The following is an 11409-nucleotide window of genomic DNA, read 5'->3' on the forward strand; positions in this document are numbered from 1 at the left end:
TCTCCCTAAATTTGATGTTGTTCATCAATTCCAAGTTCTTTCTTATTAGTCCATACTCATGCATTTAGACAATTGCTTTTGGAAAGTTTCTTGAGGTTTCATAGTGCACATCACTCAAAACCATGTGCTTCAATTTCCAGTTACTAAAAATAGTTAATACCACTAGATTTGGATTCGACTCTTCTATTGATGTTCTAAAATCTTTTCTTCTGAGCGTTATTGTTCCTCAACAATTACAATTAACAATATAAATCTCATGAACAAAGTGTTTCAAGCCCAAACGGCCCAGTCCAAGCTCCGCAACAATAACAAACAACCTCCTTCAAGAAACAAATGAGGCACAATATTAAATATTAGACCTTATACTTTGCACTAGTAATAATGAACACAATGCACCACCAATACTATTGTAAACGTGCCAAGTACCAATACTCATCAATATGCAATATAAGAATCTTCAAAATATTAATATAAATGTCACCTCACTATGTGATCTTTTGCCATATTCATCAAATCTTGGCACAGGGAAAATATGAAGTATCGTGTATAATTTTTATGCAACTACAAATACAAGCACACACAAAATGTTCCTAGTGGTCTTTGAAAGGTTGACAGGGCATAATAGACCCATCATGTTGAATAAGTAACATAGATGATAATGTGAAAAAGTGTTGCAATGAGTCACAACCTTAATATTCTCCTACAATGATATCAGCAAATATAATCTTCTTTGGCAACAATGTAGTGCAATTAAAATATTTTGTCCTTGTACAAATAGACTACCTCGACCTCAAAATCACAGCAATACCTAGCTTGGCAATTATAAAATTTGACAAGAATATATATTTTGTATTCTCCACAATTAACTAAATTTGTAGCCAAAATTTAAATGTTGCTCCTTCATAGCCTCTAGCATATGAAATTAGCATCAATTCATCCTCTTCATCCACAACATATTCAGTGAAATAATAACAATTGGTTACTGTTAATGGTGTAGCTTCAGTCAGAATGATTTAACGATGAGATACATTGGTATGATTACTAGTTAATCATTTTGATTAGTAATTGTTAGACAATTAATGTGTGTATAATCTTATATAGTTAATAATTGTCTAAATAAAAAATCAATGAATAGACATGTATATAAATTGTTCTTGTCGTAGCCACAATATAAATGCAAGAGATTGCTGCCTTGGTAAACACATAAAATTTAGGCAATGCCATTACATTTGCAGCAATCCTCAAAACTTAATAGTAACAAAAACTATATTTGTGTTTCCAAAAAAAATGATATATACAACTGCCTAGACTCTAAATCTCTATGCCAGCTTTATTCCACGGACGATAGAATATCCAAAAATAGTATTTCCAAAACAATAGCATTGAGAAGTTTTATGAAACCTCACAAGCTTATAGGAGAACACTAATACCGCAGAAATATCCCTAACAAATATTTCCCCAAATGCTCTTAATTAATTTTTAGAAAAATAAACAAATAATTTCATCCAAAAGATTTCAGAATAACCAGCAAAACACCAATAAATTCCAGATAAAATATACTTGGAATTGTTATTGCATTTAATATTCAAAAGTGCAATTACATAATCGAATCTTAAATACAAAAACTACGTCTGCATTGGATAATAAGAAATGCACCTAAAATGCAATGTGAATTCCATCACGAATCCACCTCAATTGATGAATGGGGTTTCTGTCAAATCCACCATAAAAGCGTGAAGGTTTTTTTTCCTCAAGTGTAACAACCAATTTTCCTAGCCCTTAGTTCCTTATATTTTAACAATCAGAATGAGCTATTGACATATTCACATGCATGGGATTAATAGTTATAACAAATTAATTGATTCTCGTGAAATGCTTTAGCTAACAAAATGGAGATTTACTTCCTTTATTGAATTACATTAACAATTAAATTATACAAAGGAAGGATCATTAACTAACTGATACATTTAAATGTCATTTCATATCACTCAAAGGATTAAATCTAACTGCATACATATATAAAATACATATCTAGCTAAACCTGAAATGAAACATTAAAGGAAATACAAATACCCATTAAATCATGTCAGACTGAGAATGCAGACTCATTCTGTCCTTTGTAAGTCTTGGCACTAGTGAGGAGGAGAAACATTGTCAGAGGCTTAACAACCCAACCATGGACCTAGTGTATCATGTTAGGCTAAAAATGCAAACTCATTTTGTCCTGTGCAAGACTTAGCACTAGTGGGGAGGATAAGCATTGTTAGAGGCTTAACCACCCAATCATGGACCTAGTGTATCCCCCACCCACTCATAGCTGAAAATGGCCCTACCATGTGCAAGATAAGGCACATGAACACCATCTCGTCCTACCACCTAAGCATCCTAGTATTAAGAGTGTCAAATACATAGATCGTGGAAACTTCCTATCAGCGTATCCATCTAACTACAAGTTATCCTAACCTCTAGTGATCATTTTCCACTAAACCTACCCTGGCTAGGGATTCACGTGGACATTGTGTGCCTAATCACCCATCGTTTGACTTGACAAACAAGACACTACCCTAAACGTCCCACCATGAGCTAACTAGATTTCCAGTTTCCATTATAAGTTTTCTAATCTGATTTTGAATGCATTTTTGTTTTTATGAAAAGATTCGATCGTCCATCTTACATAAGTTACACCTTTCAACTTAGCCTTACATGGCCTTCCTTGATAGTTCTTGGTGTGACTCTCTAGCATACACTAGGTTGGTTGGAGTATATAAGTGAATAACAACAACTCTTTCAAGAGAATCCATAAATAGTGCAAGTAACAACTGGAAGGCTTTTTTAGTTGCTTCTCATCTAGTGGATTATACTTACATGCTCTCAATGACATATGAGGCAATGTCACTGTAACATTAACTCTGTATACATCCACACGATATGCATGCCAACTATCATATTGTGAAACAAACAAAAGGAAGGAATTATAGAAAATTTGAACAGTCATCTCAATCCACGATTGGCATGTTCAAGCAATAAGATTCAAATTCTACTATAAACCATTCTTGCCAATCCACGAAGAGGTCTACATGACGCAGCACTCTAGTTTCAAGGTTGTTGGTAAAGACCATCAAGTTCTCTATAGCTTGAAGTAGGCCCCTAGGGCATGGTACATAAAAATTGATAAGTACCTCAATGATCAAGACTTCAAAAGGAACTCTTCAAACTCAAATTTGTACATCAAGATTACTAACAGTGATATCATCCTTCTAGTTATTTATGTGGATGATTTCATCATCATTGGCAGTTCGGCATGTTTGATTCAAGGAATCAAACAAAATTTATCCCAATCTTTTGATATGGCTAACCTTGGGTTCATGCATTATTGCCTAGGTGTTGAGGTTTGGCAATAGTCTTCTGGTATATTCATCTCTCAGTCCAAATATTCATCTGTTAAACAAATTTCGTATGCAAGATTGCAAGCCTGCATCTACACCCCATGAAGAAAGGTCTCAAGTTATCAGCCAAATATGATTCTCCTCCCATTTTTGATACTACATACAGGCAACTAGTAGGCAGCCTCATCTACCTCGTTTCTACTAGGCCTAATATCAACTTCATAGTCAGCTATATCTCATGCTTTATGACAGCTCCCAAGGTTAATCATTGGATGGCAACAAAGCATGTGCTTCATTATGTGAAGGGCACTTCAAATTATGGACTTGTTTACTCTCGAAGTTCTAATCCTAGGCTCAGCAAATTCATAGATTCAGATTGGGTAGGCCTTGTTGAAAATAAAAATTCAACTTCTAGATATGTGTTCAGTTTGGGATCAGGTGTCATGACATGGACCAGTAAGAAGCAGCAAGCAATTTGTCTCTCCTCTACAGAGGTAGAATACAAAGAAACTGTTAAGGCAGGATGCAAAGTTCATTCACTTCGTCGGATCCTTGGGGGTATGCAGATGTCACCAGCAGGACCGACTAATTTGTTTGTTGATAACAAAGGTGTTATGAAGTTAGCACGAAATCAAGTCTTCCATGAACGAACCAAGCATGTGGATGTTCACTATCACCACATACAACAAGTGGTTGAAGACAGGACAATAGACTTGCAATATGTTCTACCACAGATCAAACTACAGACATTCTCACCAAGCCTCTTGGTCCTGATAAGTTTGCTAAATTCAAAGGACAACTTGGTGTTGTGGATAGATTAACCATTTAGGGAGGGTATTACGATAATAGATAAATGTCTATTATTAGTTAATGCCAAATGGTAATCTATTTGTACTCTATTGTAAATATTAGAGCGTTTCTAATATTTAGTTAGTTGTAGATAACTATTAGTTTTCTCTTCGCTAGAATAGAAAGTTTCTATTCTTTATGATCATTTCCTAAGAAAACATCATTCCATTCTTTTGTATGTATTGACCTCTCAGTCTCTATAATAACAAGCAAGTATATTACCAATTACTTCGTAATACTAACTCCATTTTGTACAATTCATTTATAGAATGTTTTTTTCTTCTTTTTTTTGCATTTAATAAATAGGAATCAAAGAACCACATTTGTTTAAATATTTAACCATGGGGAAAATTAAAACTTACATATGTGTAAAAAATAAAGAAGGTAAAACGATAGGCAGACAGTAAGTAAGACATGGTTGGGAACACAAGAGGCATGTGTGTTACTTGTGCAGGGTCAAGTTTAAGCAAGTCGGGTAGAACTAGCAAAGGGGAGGAGGAATAGGAAATTACCAATTAGTGGGAGAAGAAACTGGTTCAATTCTTGTATGTAGCAAGGTCTCACCACCAATTTGGTACTATCTTCGGCATTGTAAGATATGTCCTTGATAAATGTCAATATTTTTTAGCAAAGACTCCACTAAGGAGGCAGTGTATAGGCCAAGCTTCAGCAAGGGCAAAACTCTGTTAGAAGGCATATCTTTAGCTAATCCATTTTTACGCTCAAGATAGGCTACAGGAAGGATTTGAAGGCATTTTATTTGGTAGGGTCATGTGCGAGATCTGAAGCAATCTCTGAGGACTTATAACTAACCATAATTAGAGCATTTGGTAACATTGGTGTCCAAGAAAGAGCAGTAAAAATGAAACGGCAACCAAGGCATTGGAGGAAGAATAGTCACTAAGAAAAAGTATGAAGATTTGAAAATATTTGCATGGAGGTGTAATTGAAGAACAATCCAAAAACTAATGTCTCAGATCATGGTTGCTCAAACGGAGATTGAAGTTGATGGGAGTAGTAACTGAGTAAAGTAGTGTGTGACTTGGGGTTGCCAAATCACGATAGACTATCAACTGGAATCCCAAACTCACCACAATAGAGCCAATGGACCATAAGTGAAGGAATTTTGAAGGGTTGGAGATTGATGTATTACTAAGACATCACGTAGCAATTGAAGAGCTGCAACACAACCAGCGAATGAGATAGTGTTCACCTAGACACTCTAACTGGGTGGTCATATGATGCAAGGGCATCCTTGGGTGGGTGGCAATCCTGCATGTTGAAGGGATTTTGGCTTTGGAGTTCTGGACTTAGTCACCAAAGGAGTGGTACTCGGTCATTATTGGGCAACTCTTGGGTGTAGTGTTGGTTGAGGTGCTCGGTCACTGAGGGAGCTTGGCATATACTATTGCTCAAGCGCTATGCATATACTGTTGCATGAGCGCTATGTTGCTCAACACTCACCGCAATGCTCAGTGTGTGTTGGTTGTTCAACACCTGTGGAACTCAGCAATGCTTGTGGGAGCTTGGCAATGCTTGTGGTTTTTGCCGATGCTCAACAGTGTGTCTTGCAGGATGGATTTCTTGTGGATTTGGATCAATCAACTTGGGGCATTTAATGCATGTGGCTTGAGATCATGACATGGAGTGATCATGGGAGTTCGTGTGGACCTATTTGGATCGTGGTTATTTGTGCTCCGAGTATTTAATGGGTGTTGTAAGCCTTCTAAGGCATTTGGTATGTGTTGTAGGCTAACTTATGGCTGAACATGTATTTAATGTAAGGGTTTATTTGATTCATAACCTGATAGGCCAACCTGTGGCTTAGTTGGGTATAAGTAGAGGGGTCTTGTGGAGTCTTGAGTCATTGTCATTCAGCATGGAGAAGGAGTAGCTGAGAGGAGTGAAGTTTGAGTGGAGCTAATGGCTAAGTGTGGGCTTGGGAACAAGAAGGTTGCTTGGTGGCTTAAGAGCACAAGTTTAGATTCTTCTTGGAGTTTTTACCAAATTGTGGTTCTGGACTAGCTAGTGGTTTGATCTTGTGAGGTCTTGCAGAATTACTATTCTATTTGCTTTGTATTTGGTCGTAACCCAGAAGGCCTTACAATCAAGCATGTTGAGTGAAAATCTTATGACTCTATTATGAGTATTGATATTTTGTGGATCTTAATCTCTGTGTTATTGTGTATATTTAGTTGTGTGGTTATTTGGTGGGGGCTAGGATATCTCCTTTGGGGATTCTCCTACCTTGCACTGCATCATCATAGTGCCATCAACAGTTCTAGTTAAAGCCAGAAATCTGGCCCTACCAGTGACTTGGGAGTCGGGTGATGGTCAATAGTATGCATCTTAAGAACACAACGTGGGTGAATGACAATGACTCAAGACCTGACATATTGGAGGGAGCTTGAATGACTGTAGATTGTTAAGTAACTGTTTTGAAATAAGAACAATACTGGTGGACTTGTTGAGTAATTTAATGTGTATGAGTTGTTCCTAGAAAATTAATGTTGTGTGAAGAAGTCTGGACAGTGCCCAATACATTTAATGTTTATTTTAGTTTCTTTCCTCAAGGAACTTGGGTCTTTAATTTGAGAACAGCTAAACAACCAGGCAGCCTGTTATATGAGATCAGAGTTATTTAATAGTTGGAAATTGCTACAAGGTGTATAAATCAGGGTTTGGGTTTGGAATTCCACTTATGTAAATTGTGCAATTTTTTTAAAAAACTGTTAAGGTTCTAGGGTTTATTTGCATGAATTATCTTTACGTTTTAGAATAGTATAGAGTTCCAAACCCTGGATCCATTACACTAATTGATAATAAATATCTCTGTAAATGTGATGTGCATTATTAAGTATTAAACGTTGAAAGATGATCAATAGTATTGATGATTATGCATTTATTATTACTGCATTTACTTTTGGCGGCCATAAGAAGAAATTGAGGTTAGAATCATGAGAATTTACTAGCATGGAATGCTTTGAATTATTAGAAAATAATAAATAGTTCTCACCTATTTAAGATTTGTAGGATTCAGCTTCCATTTAAGTTTTTACCTGTAAGAATTGGAGGTATAGAATTATCTGTCATTCCTGACCCCTGAAAGGAATTTGCAATAGTGGGTCCCCCTTATAGATATTAAGATAAATATTTTAGGACTCAATCCCCAAAAATTATATAGTAGAAAAGTTTACAATATTGGGTTCAGAAAATTGGATAGGATATGATAGAGATTTTTAAGTCAGAAACTGAGCCACTCCTAGATATCTGAAATAGTTTAGAAGGCATTATATGCTAATTTCTCTATGAAAATTCTGGAGATGGTAACAAAATATTCAAGTAATTGAAAAGTATAACACACAACAAAAGGTGCTAGAAACTTATTTAATTCCACTAAATTTTTGTTTGGTAATTTTGGATATTAAAATGACTTATTTAAGTTATTTTCTTAAGACCGCAGAGAGAATTTTGATTATTTAATAACATTGGAATTTGAAAGAGATTTTTTTGTTCTGGCCTTACCTCATTTTTAAGTCTCTCATCTCTTCATAACTCAAACAACTGAACTAGAGAAACAGGAACCTGTAGGATGTCTAGGACCATCAGCATTCTTCCTTGTCAATACATGGAAATCATTATCATCATTGCCATTACAATTATTATGAGAAAGTTTCGTTTAAGAGCTCCTGCTCGATGTACACTTCACCACATAATTTATTACACATCCTCTCAGCAAGCATCATTATGCTCTCGCAGACACTAGTCATTGTAACAGCTATCATTAACAAGCAAAGTGGGGGAAACGAACATATAGTGCTTCAATCACAGGAAATCCACAACATAATAAAATCATCAGTGGGAAAACGTTTTCCTCACTTTTTTTTGATACTTGCAAGTACTCACCTGTTATATCTCCAGCAGGAATAAGTGTCTGTTGCTGCGAATAATGCAATCCTTTCACACAGGCACTGCAGAGTTGTGCCCTAAAGGCCAATCCACTATTTACCACTGAACAAAATATCCTATGCACCCCAACACTATCATGTTCCACAAGCACAACTCACGTGACCTGATTACACAGAGGATTGATTTAAATTCATCTTAGCAGATACTAAATTTCAAAAACAATTGTCCATGATCTTAATAGTTGTAAGCTATACTAGAGAAGTTTTATTTTGATCAGCCAAAAAAATTGAGAATCCTTGATATATTTAGTATCATTCCACGAATCATTGTGGTAACATGCATTTGACCAATAACCCATTTAATTAGCCTGCAATCCTAGTTGTGATCAATCACAATAAATTTGTGACTTTTATTTCTTTATGTGCTAATATTGAGCAGATTAAAGAAGGCTTTAGTAACTTGTGGGAAACAGGTTGAGACTCAGATCATAACTAGACTAGGACAAATGGACAGACTTCTAATGCCCTTTATGTTCATAGGCCTGCAATTAAATCAAAATCAATTGATGATGACAAATGTCATCAAGTTCAAGCTCTTCCTACTGGCTCCTATCACTATTTCTAAATGTCTTCATATATGAGGGTGAGTACATGAATAAGTGGATCTCTCTTTTCCTGTCAATTAAAATGCTAATTATGTACAATACAAGAAGGACAATATTGTTTAGACTGGCTCATATGAAGAATTGTGTGCTAAATTCTATGTTTCTTATGTGCAGACCTGATTCATAGAGACATGATTTGCTTCCATGCAACAATGCCAGACCAATTCATTCTCCTGGTTGTGACATGGGGAACAACCATTATTTTAAGAACATTTGGTAGTTATGGTGTGTGATATTGATAGGTAATGATATATGGAAAACATTCAATGTTGCAAATATGTAATGTGTGAGGCAATAAAATCTAACAGTGTGAATAAGCTATAAAATAAAACAGATAGGAAATCAAGATGAGAACTCTAAACTAATATCTAATGTCACAATATCAACTCAAAGTAATTAAGGCAGCAGAAATAATATTAAGAAGACAGATGCAAGATAAGCCATGCAAAGAAGTTTGCACATTAGAGACAACAAAAGTGATACATAGTGATCAAATAAGAAGGTTAAGCCTGTAAGGATAGAAACAGATGGGAGAAGTAGACAGCACCATACATAGCTAAACGAATAAATATGACTATCTCTTACAATCAATGACATGATGACAAGGACCAAAATAATCTAGATAGTTTGTCCACAAAAGTCTTCTCCATGTAACAAACAAATCACAAAACGGAAGCAGCAACCCTTTGATGAAATAGTGAGGCTTCTTGCCTGTAGTGCCTACATCCAAGGTTCAAACCTCACAGGATTACTCACTACGCATCAACAATTGAGAGTGCTTACCACTAAATGTTTGCAGCCATAGAGTTTCTGCTTTGAGGTGGTTACACATTTTGCAATGGCAGAATATGTAAACTTTTTCAGATCTAATACAAAGGGTGCTGGCCCTAACCAGCTATTAAATTACCAAAAGAAACAAACAAACCACATGTTGATCGGTAAATGTGGCCAAAGTGATTTCCAATATCTATGTTGAAGGCACAACAAAGAAAGTCATAATGCTCAGACATAATGTTGCCCCAACAAATGATCATCAACAGATAGTTGAGGCATTCAGGCCTCCTTATCATAGCTGATCAACCATCATCTTTAATGTGGCAAGGTACGCATCCTTTCAGCGTAGCATTGCACTTGGTACTTATACAAGATTCTGTGTATTAAGGACATGTATGCCTCACAAAATTGGGCACTATAATGTTGTCATTCACCGGACTCTACAGTTGAAATGATATAAAGGTATTCTTATCATTGTAGTGCTTACATGAAAAGAATCAAAAGACTCAAGTTGCTAACAAAAGCAATGAAGGACAACTAGGGTATAATGCTAAGCAGATCCAATCAGACCTCCCACTCACTTGAATAAATCAAGGGACTCAGGACCATATAAGTTTCCAGTCACTTCAATTTGGATAGACAATCATTTTATATAAACCCAAAAGATGTAAAATAGAGCGCACACACCGAAAATAGTTGAGGCCACTAGCATAAGATAGTTACAGACTGTACTAAAGAAAACAGAGACAGGATCGTAAGTGTCAACAACTTGGAGAAATAATTTAATTATTCCCATTAACGTATCATTCGAGACCATTCAAATAGGGTTCTAAGAAGAACTTGTGCACTACCACTGATATTTTCCTGAATAGGTATATTATGCAAAGACAACATATGTGGAATTGACATTGATTTTAAAACAATGTTTTCATCGAAAACACAATAGACAATAACAGTGAACGGATAACAGGCGCATAATGTAATGTATGTCACTGAAACCCATTTGAATAAATCACAACATATGTCGTAAGCAGCAAAAGCATGTTTGGAAAATTAATCAGAGCATGGCATTCAATGCGCATACCAAATGAAGTGTGCATGTCCAACCGAAGGCATAAGAGCACAAATTTCACCAATAGGCGTTGCTTCGAAAGTATTACTGATAACAGATGGGATAACGCGAACCAAATATTGACAAAGGAATACAATCATCCCATTAAACAAACACCCTGACCCCAATGCGTACCCGTGCCTGATTATTTTTTCTATGGGTGATCTTCCCAGATGAAATAGGGATGTAAGGTATGACTAACCATGAGTGATGGAGCACAAATTTGTCTTGCTCACCCAAACACTTCCCACTCCTACATCTTCCCCTTCCTCCTCCAATCTCTGAGAACTGACCTCTTTACAGCGCCACAAATTCAATAGGAATTCGAATTCCTCTCTGCTCGTTATTGTGGAGAAATCTTGAATGATTTCGGTACTCTGCCCATTCAAATGTGAACTCCGCTCCTCACATTCGGAGGGTTTTAAACGTGACGGATGTGGATGTTGACGGTAGGAGTTTACCTTTGGTGCGGGCATTTGAAAAAAGCCCTAGTCATAGTTTGTTGGGAACAGCTGAATGTCTTCTAAGTTGAGCTTTTTAGTTTTGTTTTTTGGGTAAGAATTGTTTTTTTGTTTTTTATTCATAATTTACCTGGTTGAGGGTTCTTTGTAAGTCCTTGAACTTCACAAAAAACTGAGGACCTATCCACATAATTCAAACTTTTGAGTAAATTGTTTTAAGGAAGGATAATTTAGATTTAGTTTTCGAACGGTAAT

The 11409-nt window shown here is 36.0% G+C and overlaps 1 long non-coding RNA gene across 2 annotated transcripts; it reads right to left on the bottom strand.

Moving 5' to 3' along the window:
- Positions 1–1541: 1541 nt before the first annotated feature.
- On the bottom strand, positions 1542–11208 carry LOC149535744 (uncharacterized). 2 transcript variants are annotated; one of them, XR_016357003.1, is made up of 4 exons: positions 10667–11208; positions 8142–8307; positions 7761–7997; positions 1542–1711 (listed from the first exon to the last, which is right to left on the bottom strand). It is a non-coding gene; the product is annotated as an uncharacterized LOC149535744 (long non-coding RNA). The 2 variants fall into 2 exon arrangements; XR_016357002.1 differs by lacking the exon at positions 1542–1711 and having other exon boundaries at positions 7609–7997; positions 10667–11205.
- Between the last annotated feature and the right edge of the window lie 201 nt (positions 11209–11409).

The sequence above is a fragment of the Cupressus sempervirens genome, chromosome 10, assembly GCF_028749045.1.
Source record: "Cupressus sempervirens isolate cs-2001-9-10 chromosome 10, ASM2874904v1, whole genome shotgun sequence".
NCBI lineage: Eukaryota > Viridiplantae > Streptophyta > Pinopsida > Cupressales > Cupressaceae > Cupressus > Cupressus sempervirens.